At 41.9% G+C, this 19,212-nt stretch overlaps 1 long non-coding RNA gene across 1 annotated transcript; it reads right to left on the bottom strand.

Moving 5' to 3' along the window:
- Positions 1-131: 131 nt before the first annotated feature.
- Gm28856 (predicted gene 28856) lies at positions 132-18,181 on the bottom strand. The gene is made up of 4 exons (NR_151623.1): positions 17,986-18,181; positions 17,665-17,809; positions 3,459-3,623; positions 132-2,453 (listed from the first exon to the last, which is right to left on the bottom strand). It is a non-coding gene; the product is annotated as a predicted gene 28856 (long non-coding RNA).
- Between the last annotated feature and the right edge of the window lie 1,031 nt (positions 18,182-19,212).

Below are 19,212 nucleotides of genomic sequence, written 5' to 3'. Positions count from 1 at the left end.
CCCCTCCCCTTCCCTTCCCTTTCCTTTCCTTTTCTTTTTTCCTTCCTTCCTTCCTTGCTTTCCATTTCTTTTATTTTATTTTATTATTTATTTTATTATTTATTTATTTATTTATTTGTTTATTTATTTTTGGAGAAGCTTTTTTTCATTGAGTTAAGGGAACTAACTTTACCTGTTACCTTCTGCATCACCTTGTAAGATGAGTTGCTTTGATCTGCTGGCTAAGTAACTTGTGTGGGCCACTAGGGGGAACCCAGCTGGCAGAAAGAATTTGGCAGCTCTGTTCCGTGAACAGAAAAGGCTGTTCGTTCTTCAGGCTACTTTTAGTTAGCATATAATCTGGTCATCAAGTCGTTGGCAACCTGGAACCCTTCTAGAGAATGTGCTTAGCTTAATTTAATTACAATTGGAAACAAGTAATTTTACAAAGTCCAGACAAATGAGTCACTGTTGTTTATTTTTACTTCATGTATTTGAGTGTTTTGTCTACATATATGTAAACATACCGTGTGAGCGCCTGTGTCTCCTGGACTCCAGGAAACGGTCTCAGATCCTTCTGGAACTGGAGTTACAGACAGCTGTAAACTGCCATGTGTATGCTGAGAACTGAACTCAGGTCCTCCAAATGATTGGTATGCATTTCTTTAATTTACATTTATTATTATTATTTTAATGGCAGATGCATTCCTAGTGCTGACAAAAGACAGAAGAGGGAGTTGGATCCCCTGGAACTGGAGTTACAGATGGTTGTGAAAGATCACATGGATTCTAGGAATGAAACCCAGGTCCTCTGGGAGATGACCTCTTAACCACTCTTAACCAATCTTAATCCAGTGCTCTTAACCACTGAGCTATCTCCCCAGCTCCTCATAATTATTTCAGTTGATCACTTAAGATTCTTAAGCCCTAATGTTGTGTGACTGTCATTTATTCACATTATGTCAAAAAAAAAATCCACATAACAGATCCGACAGCATCACCAAAGGCTCAGATTCTTCTTAAATCCTCAGCTTTAGACTGTTATTTATTTGTCGCCAGTATTATCACGGTACACAGATCAAAGCTGCAGCCTGTGACAGCTCTGTCTCTAGCCCTTATTGAATGTCCCGTAGTGCCTTTTACAGATTGAAAAATAGTCAAAGAATAGCTGAAAAACAGGCTCTAATTTTATGTGGTTTTTGTACCATGACTTAAATGATCACTGTTTTTATTGTGGGTCTTACACATGAAGTAAATGTAACTGTCTGCTTCTGCATTGTATGATGCTATATTTCACAAAGCACTCTGACAGGAGCCAGACGTGTGCACATCACCCCTCCCCATGCTGGGAGGCTGAGGATGGTGATCTCAAGCTTAAGGATGATATGAGACTCTATTCTAAAACAAAATAAAATCAATAACCGTGTCACCCCAAAAGCATCCTGTTAAACTGAGTGCATTGTTCAAATGAGATTTAAGGTTTTGCTCTGGAAATTGAATTGTTTATTCCCAAAAGTAATAGTAGAAATACTGTGAGCCTTAGTCTAATGACTTGAAGGCATAAACGATGAGGTCTTTTCCTTTTAGATGGAATCTTGCTACATATCCCAAGCTGACCTGGAGCTGATGGTTTAGTGCTAAGGTTACAGGTGTGCGCTGAGCTCACTTCGGTTTCCCAAATCCCAGCATGCACTGCGTGACGAGCTCCCTCTGTCAGTCTTTGAGATGCTGTGTAGTGATTCACGTTGCAGTGGAGACACTGCTGTCTGGTTCTCCTGACTCCTTTGTATTAAGTCCATGCAGATAGCAGTCCATGGGCAGTACCAACTGAATTCCACAGAATTATAAAATCAGGAAAGAAGTTGTATTTATCCTCAAAGCTGAGAAGTGTGAGCTTTTGGATAAGTATAGGTTTAAATATGGAAAGGATCAGCTGTCTAGTTTTATCTATCCAGCCTACTGAAAGGAGCAATATATTTGTAGATATTTAAGGAAGAGCCGAAGGTTCAATTCATTGATGCATGCTTTTGATGCTTCTAATAATAGATATTTACTATCTCTACACTCAAAAGGACCTGAAGGTTGGCAAGTGGCTCAGTATCTAAAGGTCTTATCACCCATGCTTGACAGCCTCAACATCCACTTAAAGGTGGAAGGAGAGAACCAACTCCCACACATTATCTTCTGACACCTCCACACCTCTGTTTTACATCATGAGCTTCTGTACACACACACACACACACACACACACACACACACAGAGTGTGGGGAGAATAAAGTAAATTTAAAATTTAGAACTTGATTAGATTTATAACATTTACTTTGGTCTAAAAGTTTGGTCTAAAAAGTTTATTAAGTCAACCACTTACTTCCAAAAGACTCTTTCCATCATGTTTCATGCTGTCACCGGTCTGACTTGTTAACTGATTTCAATCACCTCAGACAGTTTGGGATCATTCTCTCATAGGCTCAAACTGTAAGTTATTTAATCAGTCCCTTAGTAGTTAGCAATAAATCGATTTTGCTAATATAAATGATTTCACTGAATATCTGTATTGATTTCACCTTTTTGTATTTTGCACTGATCCAAGTGTGGGTCATAAAGGCTTCTATGCATATTTAACTAGAATTTCTTTCCTTCTGAGTGTTAAAATGGAGAGAGTGGGCGTAGGCAGAAGACTGATATCCTTCATTTTGCCACAAATACTTTATTTTTGTTTACGTAGGTCTTCTCCAATAGTTTTTCCAAAAATTATGTTTTTCCTACATTAAATCTTTACACACTTCTTTTTAGAGTTATTTTAGGTTCTTTTTTAATAAATAAAAATAAAATTATATTCTGTTTGTCATTCATATACAAATAAATTAAAGCTATGGTATTAAAGATAAAGCTAATATTTGTATCTTTCATTTACATTGGTTACTTTAGTATATATTCTCAATGATTTAAATAGATATGCAAATTGTTAGACTGAATATGTAAATTACTTGGTATTTCCCTTGTGGGATTCATATCATTGACAACTAATAGTTTCTTTTTTTAATTTTTAAAGATTTAGTTATTGTATTATTTTATGTGCATGAGTTTTTTGCCTGCATGTGCACACATGCACCACTTGCATACCCGGTGCCATTGGAGGCTGGACAAGGATGTCAGATCTTCTGGGATTAGAATTATAGACAGTTGTGAGCTGTCATGTGGGTGCTTGGAATTGAACCTGGGTCCTCTTCAAGAGCAACAATTGATCTTAAGCTCTGAGCCAACTCTCCAGCCTCCCCCCACACCTCCCCCTTTAACATTTTATCTTTTTAAACTATTGCTTTTTTTTTATCATATTGAGCTGGCAGAAAGGTGTACTATACACCCCTCCTGAACAAATGAACAAAATTAAAACTCCCTAAAACAGACAAACTCGGAGTGCCGCCAGCATGGGAGACTGTGTGCTTGGCATTTGTTTTTATTTGAGAGCAAGTCTTACCTTGTAGTTCAGGCTGGCCTTGGTCTAGCATGTGCTATGGAGCTCAGGCTGGCTTTGGCCTTGTATACTGTGTCTCCAAGGCTGGCCTTGAATGAGCAGCAGTCTTCCCACCTCAGTCTCTTGAGCACCAGGATTATTTGCCACCCCTGGTGTTGTATTGGCATTCTATAGTCAAGAACAGAGTAGAGAGTACAGTAGAGGTTTTAGTTACACATTCACTACAATTATTAAGAAAACAGTAAAGTACTGTAATCTAAAAATGACTTTAACAAGAAATATGCATTACTTTCATGTAGGAAAAAACACATCTGGGAAAGAACTATTTGAGAAGCCCTAGCTGAAGAGAAAGACAATATATGTTCTTTTCCCATCAGTATACTAAGAACCAAGAACCAGGCTGTTACCATGCACTGGGTCTCCTACCATGGTGACCTTGGACTGCCAGTCTCCATAACTTTGAAAATGAACTTTTAGAGACAATTCACAGATGAAATGAAATGATGGATATGTTTGAGTACATTAATATAGTATATGTTTGAATATATTGAGTATCTTGACATTGCTTATTAAAGTATGCATGAAAAGAAGAAAAAAAAACTTCAAACAAGGAGAATATGTCCACAACATTAAGCTATGACAATGAAAAAAATATAGGAAAATGATGTGGAAACTTAAGGGTTCTTTGGAAAGTTGATTGGATGGTGTTTTGCTGGGGCAAACATGTGAAGGAATGTTTTCCTGGAATGGACAAAGATGAAAGACTAAGGCAGACTTGTGAAGCAGACACAGAAGAAAGGATGTTTTGCTAAAGCAAGCACATGAAAGGACACGTGATGAAGGATTCTTTGTTAATGACACCCATGTATTGGTCTGCCTTACATTGCATAGCTGAGCTGCATTTGTCGGGCCTCCATAGAGAATGCACCAAAAAACTTCTAGTGATATGTTGCAACTTCTTGCTGCTTCTGTGGACTTGGGCTGATTGGCAGAGTGATGTCAACTAAGAAAGATGCATGTGCTGAGGCAAGACATGTGGAGGTCACGTGATGTTTGGAAGGTATAAATAGGACTTGACCACAGTGACGGAGGCTGAGCTTGGCTTGCTTTTAGAGTTAGCTTTTCAATGTTAGTGGGTCTTCCATGTTTGCAAAGATCTTCACTTCCCTGAGAGAAGCATAGCTTCTCTCCTGGCATTCCTCCTGGTCCCTCCTGCTGACTCATGTGAAGGCTGAGGCCTGGCTGTCTCTGCTAGGTAGTACCACAGCTGCTGATTGGTACTTGCGATCCCAACTCTATGGAACGGACTGCTGGTGAGTCCATGAAGTGTTTGTGAATGTATCCAGATGCTACTACTTACCACAAAGGATATTGGAAGGAATATTTCAATATTAAGAGAAAAATTAATACACCCAAGAAGTCACAGAAAGTAAATAAATTCCAAAACAATCAAATGAGGTCTAATAAAACACATCTATCACAACAAATTGACAGGAAATTAATATACAACCTACAGTAATAACTCTGAATGTTAGTGGTTTTATTTCACCAATAAAGAGGCACAGAGTAGCAGAGTGGATTAGGAAACCCCAGTGGTAAAGTCATTAAGACCAACAACTGACAAATAGGACCTCATGAAACTAACATGTTTCTGTGTATCAAAGAAACCATCATTTGAGTGAAGAAGCAGCCTAAAGAATAAGAAAGAATTCTTTTTTGGGTAGAGGGTTAACCAAAGAAACCTAGAAAACTAAACATCAAGAAAATAAACAATCCAATTTAAAAAAGGCACAGACCTAAGGCTTCTTAAAAGAAGAAATACAAACAGGTGAGAAGTGATTTTTAGATATTCAATGGGCTGGAGGGATGGCTCAGTAGTTAAGACACTTATTCTAGCAGAGAACCCTGGTTCAGTCTTTAGCACCCACACAGTGGCTCACAAATATTTGTAATTCCAGTTCCAGAGGATCCAACACCCTCATCTGACCTCACTGGCACTAGGTATTCATACTGTGTAGTGCATAGCCCTGGGGCTAATTATATTTGATGTTAATAACATTCCCCTGTGAGGGGCTGCGAACAAGGAAAGTGGCAACACTCAGGTGATTTCCTATAAACCTGCTTCCCACCTTAATTTGTAAAATAAAGGAGAGCTGATGATTGGGCAGATAAAGCGAAGGTGGAACAGAAGGTTGGGGGAGGGAGGAAGGAGAAAAGGGAAGGGGAGAGGACATAGAGGAGAAGGAAGAAGAAGAAAAGCAGAGCAGAAGCACATGGCCTGGAGAAACCACTAGTTCTAAGGGATCTCATAGATGGGGAAGATGGTAGTGTAGCAAGCGGTAGATCAGCCCAATCTAAGCTCACAGCGTGCATTCATATTAATTGTGTTGTGTTTTCATTTCTGGGGCTTGTTTGGGTTGGAGATTTACCACAACAATACCGCTAATAGATGTACACGTAAAGGAAACAGTTTTAAAGTTCAATAAACTTAGCCATCAGGAGAATGCAAATTAAAAGTGTTTGGAGATTTCCTCTAACCCCAGTCAGAATGGCTAAGATCAAATAAATAAATGAGAACACTTGCTTTGTTGGGAGTGGAGAAGGGGAACACTGATTCACTGTTGCTGAGAGTGCAACGAGGGGCAGCCACTATGGAAATCAGTGTGCATGTTCCTGAAAAACTAGAGATAGATGATTTACATGATAACTATGCCAATATTGGGAATATGCCCAATGAGCTCTGTTGTGGTAAATCTCCAACCCAAATAAGCCCAGGCAATGAAAACAACTCAATTAATATGAATACATGCTGTGCGCCTAGATTGGGCAGATCTACAACTACACTACCATCTTCCCCATACCCTTAGAACTTGCAGTTTCTCCAAGCCATGTGCTTCTGCTCCACTTTTCTTCTTCCTCCTCCTCTGCGTCCTCTCTCTCTCCCATTTTCTCCTTCTCTCTCCCAACCTTCCACTCCATGTTCCCTTTATCTGCCCAATCATCAGCTCTCTTTTATTTTACAAATTTAGGTGGGAAGCAGGTTTACAGGAAATCACCTGAGTGTTGACTCATTCCTTGTTCGCAGCCCTCACAGGAGAATAGAATTAACATCAAATATAATTAGCCCCAGGGCTATCTGCAACAGGCTCTGTTTCCTACAACAGAAATACTGTCTCATCCATGGTCTTTGCTCCTTGATTCACAATATCCAAGAAATGGAAACAGTCTGGAAATTCATTAACTTATGAATAGATAACAAAAAACACGGTGTTTACACAATGGGATATTATTAAGTTGTTAAGAAAATGAAATTCAAAAGAAAAATGAAATGATGACATTTTCAGCTAAAGGGATAGCACTGGAAATAATCAGCATTACATGCAGGAAACTAGACCCAGAAAGACAAACTCCACTGTTCTCTGTCCTATGCAGATGCTTGCTTGACTCTCGGTGTATGTTTAAACTGTAGGAAACTAGTAAGGGACCATGAGTGGGTTTTGAAGGGAGGGGAAGATATTCTGGTAGTTCAATGGGGGAGATAATGGAGCAGGAAGGGTTAAATGCAATGGGTAATCAGAAGGCAGAGTAGGGGGAAGGTGTATAGGGAAGAATAACTAACATTAACCACCTTTTAAAAAGTAATATGGAAACCTATTACTGTAGAAGCTTCTTAATTACATATACTTGTATGTATATTTAAGAATATATACATATATAGTATAATATAGTTTTATATAGTATATAAATATGTTTTATATATTATATACTGTATATAAGTACATTTATTTATATAGAAATAAAATATATACATATATAGTAGGAATTTAAATGGAATTACCCTAACAGGTTGGTGTTAAAAGGAACAGCGCCTCTCCATGGGCTATTCAAGTACTATAGTGCCCCCAAACATTTCAGGTTATTGTTGTTACCCTTAACTACCCTCCAGAACTTGATAGTATGACCCTCTTGCTGAGGTCGCCACAGACTTGAGTTATAGAACATGGAAAAATCATGCTGGTACCAACCTAGAAACTTCATCTTTCCTGGGTGGCTTTCATCTTGCCAGAGGGTGCTGTGCGTGTGACAAGGGGAGGAAAGACATCAAAAACTTAGATAATATCAAGCCACTGAAATTCCAAGGTGGCTGAGGGAGAGGGTCCTAAAGCCTGACCCCTAGCTGAGGAGCTGTTGGAAAGTGATTGCTGATGGGAGTGGGAGGGTCAGTTTTTATTTGTGGTGCAGTACCTGAGGGCTACCCATTCTCCAGTAGATGGCTCTAGACCTGTTCATTTATAGGCAGCACTCTGGATTCTGTGATTTCAAAACAAAGCACAAAAGCTATAAAATTGGGAGAGACTATTGGTGTTTAGGATAGGCAAAGATTTGGAGGGGAGAAAGTTGGGGGTGAATTTGATCTGTCTGTCTGTTTATCTAATCTATTTATCTGCACAATAATATATAGAGTATGTATGTATGGATGTATGTACATACGTAGTCTACATATTATGTATGTATATACATACAGACAATATATACATTATATCTGTTTATCTATTTATCTATCTACACACAATATGTAGCATGTATTTATATCATATTATATATACATTACATACACAATATATTATATATGGATAGATTAGATAGATAGATTTTGTGTGTGTATAATTTTCAAGTAAATAAATAAATTTATTTTCAATATATAGTTAGTTGAATATGGAGATGTAGACCTTGCAGGTAAGAGCACTGGCTATACTCTGAACCTATAGAAGAATGTAGAAACATTGTGTATAACAGAGAAAGATTGAAACTAACCCATCGATGTCTATCAAATATAGAATGTGTTTTATAAAATGCAGTATATATACAAAATGGATGCCAGCAGTCATAGACATCAAAATGAATGGATCTAAAAATACCCTGGGAGTTCTCTTGGGTTTCTGTTTGAGAGTGTGACATGGTTCAGTTACTTTGGAAACCAGTCTAGCAGGTTGACAGAAAGCCAAATGTAGATTCTCCATATGACCCAGTAAGACCAACAGCAGTAAAGCTTTCAACTATGTAAGAAATTCTCCATAAGTATTCACAGCAGCATTGTTTGTAATCACTCAAAAGCAGAAACAACTCAATTGTGTGGTAGGCGAAAATGGATAAATAGAAGTGCATTCTCACACACTGAATGGTGTTCAGCCACAGGAAGGAAGCACAGACACGGGTTTGGTGTAGACAGACGTCAAAAAACAGGTGAAGTCAAAGAAGCCAGACATGTTTTGTCAGATCCACTTACATGAATGGACAGCGGCATACTCTCAGGCACAGAGGGCAAACAGTGGCTATCCGAGACAGTCTGAGCGGCAATGGGAGTGACAGTAATAGCATTGCATAACTGTTTCTGTTTGTGCAGTGAAAATATTCTGGAATTGAATGATCCTTGAAAAAAACTTTTTAAATATACCAAAAAAAAAAATCATTGTGTTGTACACTTCTAAGGAGTGATTCTTTTGTTGCTGATGTACTAGTAAAATTTGTACTTGAAAATAAATATAGCTGGGCTTGAATAGTGCAGTCCTGAACGCTCAACTACTTGAGAAGCTGAGACAGGAGGATTTGAGGCCAGTTTGACCCATATCAAAATAAGAAAGAAAAGAGGACAGAGGGTATGGCTCAGTGACTGCACATTTGCAGAGCAGATGGAGGCTTCAGTGCCCGACACCACAAAGACAAAACAAAACCAGAGAAAGAAAGAAGACAAAGAGCAGCACCCCCAAAACAAGCATAATATTCAGGGGAGTGGGGAGTGATGCAGACAACAGAATAGGAAAAAATCTTTCCCAGAGATTCATCAAACAGATTAATATCCATTAATGCACAATAACTCAGAAAACCAATCACCCAGAGATCAAATAAGTCCATTAACAAGTAGTCAGATGAATTGAATAGGCATTGTCTAAATGATATGTAAATGCATAAACAGGGTTTAAAGACTTTAATCACATGGAAATCGAAATGCCATTGAGATTTCATATGACCCTGCCAGAATCCCTGACATTAAAAGAAACAAACAGGCTGGCCAGATGGCCTTGCCATATAAGCCTGGAGACCTGAGTTCAACATCTGGAGCCCACATAAAGGTGGAAGGAGACGACCAACTCTACAGTCGACCTCTGTAAACACAATGTGATGATTTGTGCACCAATCTACACCTACACAATAAGAATCAACTGAACATAAAACAAGTCAGAAAAAAAAAAAAAAGAATGAAAAATGCTGGTGAGGATGGGCCGGAAAAAGAGCTCCTATCCCACTCCTGTAGTGTAAGTTAGAAGTCAGTATGGAGGGCCCTGAAAAAGAAAAGTAGCTCTATCAAACGACCCAGATGCACTACTGAGTATAAGCCTGAAGGAATCAAAGGCAGGTGACAATGGCAGCACCTCATGGTGACGTCTACCACAGTGTTGTTGACAACAGTCACACCCCATCATCAATGAGCAGATAAAGAAAACATAATCAAAATAGAGTTTTATTCATCCTAAAACAATAATGGTATTATGCTATTTGCAGGAAGGTAGATGGGGTTGGGCACGGTGGTGTACACGTATAATTCCAGGACTCCAGAGGCTGGTGGAGGAAAATTGTGGATGTGAAGCCAGCTTAGGCTACACAGTGAATTCCAGACCAGCATGAGCCACCCAGAGAACTTTTCTCTCAGGCAGACAAGCAAATCAACAGGATAGTTGGTCAGTATACAAGTATTTGTCATGTTATTTTTGATACTGCATTTAATTCTTAAAGTGAACTTAAGTGCTCTCTTGCTCTCTCCCTCTCTCTCTCTCTCTCTCCCTCCCTCTCTCTCCCCCTCTCTCTCCCTCTCTCTCTCTCTCTCTCTCTCTCCCTCTCTCTCTCCCCCTCTCTCTCTCCCTCTCTCTCTCCCTCTCTCTCTCCCTCTCTCTCTCCCTCTCTCTCTCCCTCTCTCCCTCTCTCTCCCTCTCTCTCCCTCTCCTTCTCTCCCTCTCTCTCCCTCTCTCTCTCCCTCTCTCTCTCCCTCCCTCTCTCTCCCTCTCCCTCTCTCCCTCTGTATACACAGAGACCATCAATATGGTGTAACTTCCAACCCTAGCCCCTCCATCTTCCTCTAAATCCCCATTCCTTTTCTGCCTGTGCTCCCTACATTACCCACTGCTCTTCCTAAAACTCCTTTTCTTCAAAATATTTGCTGACTTCATCCATATGCTGACAACTGTTTTCCTGGTTCCTTTATTCCATTATATCTATGTCATCTCTAGATGTCTTTATCTCTGTCTATATTTATCTAGGTCTACATATGTCTGTCTATCATCATGTGTGCATGTGTATATATCTGTCTATCATCATGTGTTCGTGCATGTACACACACATGTGATTGAATGCCCTTATACCGTACAATGCATGTGAAAGTCAGAGGACAGCTTGTGGGAGTTGATTAGTTGGTTTTCTCATCCAACCATGTAGGTTCTGGAGATTGAACTCACGTTCTCAGGCTTGGCAGCAACTACCATTACTGTCTGAACCATCTTCCTGGTCCCTGCGGTTGCTATATTTTAGTTCTTTATTATGACTTAGAAATATCTTGTAGGTAGTCTAGAAAATATGGTTAGTATGTTTGTCATTTAAAATGATTATCTGGGTTACTTTTCAAATGAAAATAAAGCAAAAAGTAAATAATGTTTATTAAACCCTGACTCTGTGCTATGTACAGTTCTAGAACTTTTGTTTATTTTTACAAGCAATATTCTGGGCCGAGGGCTCTTACATTTTCTTGGTGTTGTAGATGAGGAAACTGAGAGACAGGGCTGGTAAATAGCTTGCCCTAGATCTCAAAAACAAGGTAGCAGCAGAATGAGGATGTGACGACAGCCAGTCTGAGGCCAGGAGATCCACAGATCAGCTGCCCTGAAGGCCCTGTAAACATAGGTGGTAGGTGAGAGGGTTCGAGGGTGTAAAGCCAGCACATACAGAGGAGCTGACCAGCGCAGGCAGCGTCACTAGCGGGAAGGACAGACACAGCTGTGAAGTGAACTAGAGCAATGTGTCCCCATCTCAGTCTACTTTTTGAGTGACATCTGCCTTTTTTTTTTTTTTTTAATACCCTGACCTGTCCTCGAAGGTCATTCTTCAGTGACAGGGTCCTGGTGGGGAGGTGCAAGGGGGTGATAAAGGTAGAGAAGATAGAAGATGGAGAAGATAAACATTGGGGTCTTGAACAAGCTTTTCCTTATGCTAAGCAAGTTTATTTAAAAGAATAGCATCTTATATTCTATTTAGAATGGCCAAGGTCAGCAGAGAGCTAAGTAGATGATGTTGTCAAAAACAAACAAACACCCTATGGGGATACATCAGACACAGCTGCCAAAGGTCTGACAACCACAGCCCAGGGGGAAAAGCTGGGTCCCCAGATATCTAAACCTTGGCTTCTTTGGGGCACTGGCTTCAGCCCTAGACCAGACTTTCGAGTTCTGATCTTGGACAAGGACACAGGACTAAGTTCCCTTTGTCCATTCAGCCGAGCTTCTGAGTAAGTTTTGGGTTGGCCTGGTCCCCACAATACCTTTATGCCAATTTTATTCCAATGGCAGGAGTATTAGTGGGGATAGCAATTGCTTATCTGCCGTGACCGTGACAACGTTCAATTCTTCTTATGTCTGTTCTGATGCTCAATCAAAACCAAAACCATTTCAGCTCTCATCCGCACGTCCCTGAGATGCCCCTCACAATCCCAAAGCAGGATCCCCAACCTTTCCCAAGAGGCTTTTCCTCTTGAACCCTGTTAGCCATTCTTCTGGAATACCCTTCCTCACTGCATGGAGTCAATCAGTGAATCTAATTATGTCAGACTATATACATGTGCTATTTGGGCTATCATGTATACATGTGAACCCTCATAGATTCATTTCTTTGACTTAAATCTGACTTTCTAAACATACAGGGCACCTTAATAAAAACCTTGATGGAAGCCAGGATGATGAAAGAATCCTATGATTCCAGTACTCTGAAGACTGAGGCAGGAGGATCAGAAGTTCAAGATTCTGTCTCCAATCAATCAATCAATCAATCAGTTAATCAATACTAACAATGACAATAGCAAAAGAAAACAGAGTCAAGGAGAAGGCTCAGGAGGTGAATGTGTTTGCCACCCAGACATGATGACATGAGTTCATTGTCTGGAACCTTCTGAGTGTATTGGCTCACATCTGTAAAGCTAGCTTTCTCATACAGAGATCGGAGGCAGAAACAAGAGACATAGTCAGAAGCTCATGGGCCAGCCAGCCTGGACTATATACCACAGCACAAATAAGGTGTGAAGAGAGAATAGTTTCCTGAAAATTGTCCTCTGGCCTCTATAAACATGCCTTGGCAGGAGTGTGTGTATGTGCATACCATTCACACATCACAGACACAGACAATGGTAATGCTATAATAGTAAATAGGACACCCTCCAAGAACAAAACAAAACAATATGAAAAACAAAACACAGCAGTCGAAGGGTACATGTAACTACTCAGTCCTCCAGCTCGCCTTGGCTTGCTTGCTTATTTGTTTGTTTGTTTGTTTGTTTGTCTGGTTTCTGGGCACCAAATCTTTCCAAGAATCTTAATTTTAGACGTTGGTTTTAATCCAGTTTTGGGCTGTTGCAACTGCCATTTCCTGGGTGATGGTTATGTCCTCCCATATCCCTCAGAAATACCTGCTGCTCCGGTCACGTGGAGCTTTAGAGTAATCATGTCTCAGCTGAAGGAGGGTGGTGCTCCCCCATCCCAGCATGCAATGTCCCTAATGTAAGCAGCACAACTAAGAGTCAAGCTTCTGCCTGTCCCTGACTGCCTTAGGGTTGGGGACAGGAGGATACATTATCAGGGGGGAGCTATGTGCACTATTCTGTGAGCTCTGGCCAAGGAGTGAGTCCTCAGTGCTTTGATGCCAATAAATGAATGAATCACACAGCATGAGGCAGAAATTATTGTTGAGGCACTTAAGGTCACTTCCATCTTCCTTCTCTCTTATGAAATGTCCATGTCAGGGCTGGTCATCTCCCCATCTCACAGTTAAAGAAAACAGACAGAGAGGCTGTGTGTCTTGCCTACAGTAAAGTCCCTTCACCCCAGCAAAGGGCCACTTCAGTTCCTCATCTGATTCTGGGTGTCTGTGGTGTGGATGTGCTCACGAGTCCTGATGTATGGACCAGTAGAACTGGAAACTGGTTTTTATTTTCACATCTGGAACTGAGACCTACCTATTAACCGCTCCTTCAGAAGCTGCCCAGCCCTGACAGGGAAATGGAGCCATACCCGGGACTGGGTTATGTAAGTGGAGGCTAGGCTGGTGCCAACTGTCTGGGCAGAGAGGGTGGAGATGGGCGCTCACCTCCTGAGGGTGAGTGTGGGCTCAGGAATGTGGTGAGGCCACTTTGAGCTGGGTAGGATGGGTCTTTGCCTCAGAACAACCTCTGGACAGGTTCAACCAGTTTGTGGCTTAGCCTATACTTCAAAGGGGTGGGCATTACATTTTCTACCTCACTCTAAGTAGCTGTCCCACCAGAAGGAAGCTAGTGGGTCAGACAGGAGGCAGTGGGGTGGCCCTGCGTGTGCCAGAAGAATTTGGGCTCAGGCCTAGAGGCTGCCTCCGCTGCTCTAGGAACAGGTCCCTGATACCACCTCTCAGACAAGTGACCAAGGATACTGCACAGCCTTTACTGGGCATGTCTCAGACATCTGTTTTCTTTAGCTCCGTTCTCTTCTCTTGAATCTGCCCTTGCTCTTTCATATATAGATAACCCAGCAGCCAAATTAAGCTTCTGAGACAGCACACCTGCATGTCACTTCTCCGGCTGTAGGCTCCCACTGTGTATCATATCCAAATTCTAGGCAGGACCAACAAGGCCCACAGTGGCCTTACTTTGTTCCATCTCCTGATTGTTAGGCAAGCCAAGTTGAAGTTCTTGGCAAGGACCCTGTGTTGCCTTGCCTCAGACCTGTGTGCCTGCTGTTCTCACTGCCTAGGAGAGCTCTCCTACCTCCAGGCCCTTTCTACTCTTTGTTTCCACTTGTATTATTCCAGTCCCTGTGTAGGATGTATGGTTCCCGTGTCTTTTTCACAGCTCTCTACCCACACTCTGCATCCCACATTAGGTCCTTATGTGTGCTCCAGGTGTTCTACAATATACCTTTACTGATTTGTCACAAGTGTAAGAAGCAGCTGCTATTTACTTGATGTCAAGCCTATAGTTCTATATAACGAAGGCTCCTTGAAGACCAAAGCTCACTGTCATTCTACTCACTGCAACATCCCTACTGCTGTGTATATGTGACTTAGGGGTTCTGTTAAGGATCTAGGACTCAGATTCAGCAAAGACTTACCAGGTACCTCTTTGTGTCTAACATGCTGTATCTTTATATAGATTCTTAATTAATTTGTTTAATTTCTACATACTTCATGCTAGAGTTTGGCATTTCAGGGCCAGAGTTTCTTCATTGTCTTCCTCTCCTTCCTTCTTCTTCCTCTTTCTCCTTTCTTTCTCTCTCTCGTTCTTTCTTTCTTTCTTTCTTTCTTTCTTTCTTTCTTTCTTTCTCTTTCTTCTTCCTTCCTTCCTTCCTTTCTCTCTCCTTTCTTTTTTCTTTCTTTCTCTTTCTCTCTCTCCTTTCTTTCTTTCTTTCTTTCTTTCTTTCTTTCTTTCTTTCTTTCTTTCTTTCTTCCCTCCTCCCCCTCCTTCCTCTTTCTTCTTCTTCTTCTTCTTCTTCTTCTTCTTCTTCTTCTTCTTCTTCTTCTTCTTCTTCTTCTTCTTCTTCTTTCTTCTTCTTCTCCTTCTTCTTCTTTTCCTCCTCCTCCTCCTCTTCCTCCTCCTCCTCCCTCTCCCTCTTCATTTCTCTGTCTCTCTCCCTCTCTTTGTGTGTGTGTATAATATATAAATTCTTTGAGAATTCACGCTCTGTTCTTTGGTCATCTGTATGCCCCCTCCTCTAACTACTTCCAGATTCACCCTGTTTCCTACCCACTCAGCTTTATGCCATCATTTTTTAAAGCCATTGAGTTCAATTAATGCTGCCTCTATATTCCTGGGTGTATGGCTATCCACTGCAAAAACCCTCAAAGAAAACAAAGTTTTCCTTTCCTATCAACTACTAATTACCCATAACTCCTTAGCCAGGGCTAGGATTTGGTAGCTACCTCCCTGCTCCCTTCCATTTGAGATTTTGTCTGGTTAGCTTGTATAGGTCCTGTATATGAGGTCATACCTGCTGTGAGTTCTTATGTGCATCTGCCCTGTTGTATGCAGAAAATATGGTTACAGTGTAGTCATCAACCATCTCTGGCTTCTATACTCTTCCTCCACCCACACCACACCCACTCCTTACGTTGAGATTTTGAAGACTAGATGAGCTCATACATTTTGAAAATACGACCTGGCCCATAGTATGTGTTCAGCAAATGTTTCAAAGGACAAAGCAATATTCTGATGACGTTGAATGATTCTTTTGTAGCTGAGAAACATGATGTCTTCTAATTCATAGTTGATGTTGGAGCAAAGACTTGGTTTCAGGTCTAGAGGTGTGACTTCAAACCGAGTTCTGTCTTCCCACCCAGGTCTCCTGGCCCACCAGGGAACTCAAAAAAATCACGAGGCTTCAGTTTGCCTTCAAGGACCATTCAGGAAAGGGGATAAAAGATAATGACCCAAGAAAGCATAAAGGCATGGTTTCATGCTGCGAAGGTTAACACAGTAAGTGAACTGAAACTCTATGAGGAGAGAGATCCCCAGAGCAAGCAAGGAAGCCTCTGGTTAGAGAGACAGGAAAGGGCATCCAGACAATGAGATGACTGAAGAGAGCTGAGCAGAATGAGCCCTCGGGAAGAGATCCCTCCCACCAGCCTTGATATTCTGAAGAACAGGTCTGGAAGACTAAAGGACAAAGTAAGCTGGAGGGCCTTGAATGGCAGAGTGACAGAGATGCCACTGGACTTGGCAGTGGGGACCCGTTCAAGATTTGCTGAAGCTGACTGGTACAAGGCAGGCTTTGGGAGAGAGAAGTCTAGGAGTGCTGATGGGGAGGAATTGTGGGGTCCACACAAAAAGAAGGGAAGGCATGGCAGAAGGGGCGGGGAAGATGGAGGGAAAGAACACTGTATTTGTGATCCACCCATTTAGTGGGAACTTTCTAAGTCGTCTCATTTGATCTTCTCAGCAGCAATACATGCTGTGTATCGTTGTCTCTGATGGGCACTAGGAAGATGGCTCCATGGGTAAGAGCACTGGCTGCTCTTCCAGAGGACCTGGGTTCAATTCCCAGCACACACATGGCAGCTCACAACTATCTATAACTAGTCTATACATAACACACATGCAGACAAACACCAATGAGCATAAATAAATAAATAAATAAATAAATCTATCTATCTATCTATCTTTTAAAAAATATTATCCCTGCTTAGCACATAAAGAAATTGGAGTTTAGAGAGGTAGACTAGTTTGTTCATAGTCATTTTCCTAGATAGGAATCTCTACTAATGCTTTTGTTTTGCATCTAGGCCCTGCCAGCTTTCCTTAGACTGTAAGGTCCACTGGACTAGGTACACAGTTAGTGGGAGACTGCAGCAGCAGGGGTGGTAGCTCTGAGTTTAGAAAGGCTTTGGAACTAAGATAAGTGTGTCTATCTCTGAGTCCTGGCTTCTGAGGCAGCATAGTGGGCATCTTGAGGTGGCGCTGCCTGAACTTATTACCAGTGAAGTCAGCAGCAACATAGGGTCAAGAATGGAAGGAGTGTCCAGCTTGGAGCCACGTGGAGTGCTGACTCCAAAACTAAGTCCCTGGGTGGGTGCCAGGTGAGCTGGGCTCAGATCCTGTAAGCATAGCTTTGGGCCATTGCCCGGGGCCATTTTCACTTTCTCATTCGAAAAGTCTTTGAAATCCAGTTTTCCCTGCCTTCCAGACCCCAGAAATACTGACTGAGCTTGTTTGATTACAGAGGAATGCTTGGCTAGAGGAAAAGGTGCTTGCTTGTCCGAGAGTAGGACAGTGGCAGGCCACTGGATCCAGGATTGACTCAGAGGGCAGGCAGCCCTTGTTCACTTGGGATTTGATGTACACCCTTGCTGAGCCACCGCCCTGCACTTGTGCCAGCCATTACCCACTCCTCCTTCTGACTGTGACATTTCTAATTAGTGATTAACTAATACTTACCAGATGATGGCCGGGACACCTGACAGTCAAGTCAGCCTGTGACAATGTGGCTGAGGAAGCCGGGACTGGAAGGTTCTTCTGCTTCATGGAGCCTCCATTTCCTTGCTTGGGAAGTTAGTATTTCCTCGAATTTTCTTAGAATCCCCTGGAAATAAGTCAAGCTTTGGCTCAGGCAAATGCTGCTGATGTTAGTAAAGTATCTACCCCATGTCCTGGACCCTGGTTTCAGAAAGCAGAGGTTCCCTGGAGGACTGAAAGGCAGAGACCAGGCATGGAGTGAGAGTATCCCAAGGCAGGCCGGGTGATGAACCAGCTGCTTACCTTGCTGGCCTGAGGTCTTTCCATACGCACTTGTTCCACTATGCCTCTGGGTGCTTGATTTAGCTGTGGGCAGTAGCCCCTGAAGCTGGCCTTACTTAGGAATACATGGCCCCATCTTCTCTCTAGGTTAGGGCATGTCAACCCATCCAATCTATGTACCCTTGTCTTCTCTCCATCAGACTCTGTCCACCTGTGGGCAGCTTGCCATGGTTTCTCCTCATCTATGGCTCTATAGGATTGGAGCCAGGAAGCTGTTCACCTTCTTCACATGTTCTGGGAGAAGCGCCTACCTCTGGCTCAGCCCTCTGAAAGCCCTCTTTATCCTTGCTCAGTTCAGGAAGAGAACAGCAAGAATCCTTGCTTGTCACCTGAATTGTCTTTTCCTCTCCCCAGTGTTCAGGGCTCATGGCTCTTCTTCCATGAGCTGTAGAGATGGCTTCTGGTTGAGTCCTGGTGCCTCTGTTTCCAGAAAGGAGGACAACTGCATGCCAGAAAGTCCTGGATCAACAAGTGTCAGATGGGGACACCAAAGGGGCAGAGAAAACAGTTCTGTGCTCTCAGATCACTTCATTTATGGTGTGTGTGTGTGTGTGTGTGTGTGTGTGTGTGTGTGTAAACTGATGTCAACTTGGAGTGGGGATTCCAAAGCGCTCATAGACATTCAGGAGAACTGGCCCCACTGGCCCAACAACTCTTTCTGGTTCCTTTATCTGCTTCCTCACCCCATTATCTGCAGTGTTATCCTTGCCACTACTATCCTCTTGGGTCTCTCCCACCTTCTTACTTGGAGAGGCTATAAGCATAAACAAGCGTCACCCAGGAAGTGTTGGTCAGAAAAAAATAGATAGTTAGAATGCTGGCTCAGGGATTCACCTAGGAAAGGCCTTATTGCAGATGTGTGCTGTATGTATATGTGAGTGTGGTATGTATAGATTTTGTGTGGTGTGTGATTTGTATGTAGTGTATGTAATATGTGTGGTTTAGGATGTGGTATGTTTATGATATGTGGTGTAGTATGATGTATGTGTATATGTGTGTGTATGTGTGTGGTGTGTTTTTGTGTGGCATATGTACTATATTGTGATGTGTGATTTGTGTGTACTGTATATGTATGTGTGTGTGGTTTGTGTGTGTGTGTGTGTATGTGTGTGGTGTATGCAGTATATTGTGATGTGTGATTTGTGTGTACTGTATATGTATGTGTATGTGTGTGTGGTTTGTGTGTGT

This window comes from Mus musculus, chromosome 1 (genome assembly GCF_000001635.26).
Source record: "Mus musculus strain C57BL/6J chromosome 1, GRCm38.p6 C57BL/6J".
NCBI lineage: Eukaryota > Metazoa > Chordata > Mammalia > Rodentia > Muridae > Mus > Mus musculus.
Note: the sequence above shows the minus strand (reverse complement) of the source record. Positions and strands in the feature narration are given on the sequence as shown.